Consider the following 1,602-nt stretch of genomic DNA (forward strand, 5'->3'; position numbering starts at 1 on the left):
AGTATATGCCTAATTTTCATGTCCGCTAGATTAAGTCTTGCCTTATTTGTAAATTTAGACTTCCCCTCTATGTTCAAAAAGGTACTCAAGAGGCTATCACAAACATTCTTCTTAATGTGCACTACGTCCAAGTTATACCATCGAATAATTATTGTTTATTCCTCCATTCTTGACACATATCAAGAAACCTTCTATTTCCCTAAAACTCAGCATGATGACGTCGCATAAAATGGGACACGTGGAAGGCACATACGTGACTTATTAATGAAGGACTGGTCGACCAACAATTAGATAAAACATACGTGACTTATTATTCTAAATCAGTTCAGAAGCTAGGTGGAGCAGCTGGTAAAGTAAGTTAGTAGCAGGTCACGACCACAACTGGTCGATGGAATGCGGCAAAAGCTCAAAATTAGTTCAAGCTGAGATATTTATGTGATAATCAATTATTTTGTATTATTTTATTCATGTTTGTTACGTAAATTATGTAAGGCCCATGGCCCATCTATGTACATTCTTGAGCCTATAAATAGAGGAATAAATGAATCATTATTTTTTGCGCTGTTATTATTTACTTTAGAGTGTTCATAGAATCAAGTGTTGTTATACATGTTTCTTGTATTCTTTCTCTTACTTGCGAAACTCAGTTGATTATATTCATCTCATCGCGGGTTTTGAGAACTATACATAAATAATAGAACTAAGTGTACTTAGGGTATTATCGACCATTAGGGTCGAACAACTATCAAATATTTATGTCGTTTATTATTGCAAGTTTAGTTTTTTTTTTCATATCATTTATTTGACTGAGTGCCGTTGACCAATTCGTGGGTCAACATTTTGGTACTTTCATTTTGAGCTGAACTCAAGGAGATCAAAAGGTCAGAAAACATGGACAAGTCCACTAGGAGAACCCAAGGTCAACAAACTGGTCAGGTGTCTGAGAACACCCAAAATCCACCTTCTATACCAGGAGTAACTTATGAAGAACCTCAAGTGGAGCCAGAGGAAGACAGTGAGGTTGGATGCTGAAACCTGACGACCAGCTATGGGGATGTTGAAGGAGTAGTTAGCAACTCTAGAGGATTATCAAGAAAATGTTACTGAGACTATGGTCATGCAGCAAATGGAGATTAATAGACTAAGGCGAGAACTAAATGATAGACAAGCTAAGATGGATCGCCATTAAGGAGATGCAATTGTTGGCCTGGAAACTGCTATACAGTTAGCACAAGGGTTTCTACTTGCACTAAACCCACAAAAACCTGAGCAACCTTAGAATCCACCACCTCCACAAAACCCACCTCAACCAGAACAACCTGGAGCTGCCTAGCAAGAAAGAAAGCCCTAGAATTCTGGTAGACCCCATGAGCAACATCAACCTTCTTGGTTTGCTCGGGTAAGGTAGCACCAACCTCGACAGAACATGGATGAGTAACATCCCTGGAGACCAAGATGCCTCGTAACAGATAAACACGTCCTACCTTGGATAAGACCAAGAAATGCGCCCTTAGAAAATAGGAGGCAACTAGGCATTGGCTCTGTTGTTAGAGGTCCCCCACGACATTATAATGCCATGGGATCCAACAACAAACGCATGCC

This window comes from Humulus lupulus, chromosome 4 (genome assembly GCF_963169125.1).
Source record: "Humulus lupulus chromosome 4, drHumLupu1.1, whole genome shotgun sequence".
Classification (NCBI taxonomy): Eukaryota; Viridiplantae; Streptophyta; class Magnoliopsida; order Rosales; family Cannabaceae; genus Humulus; species Humulus lupulus.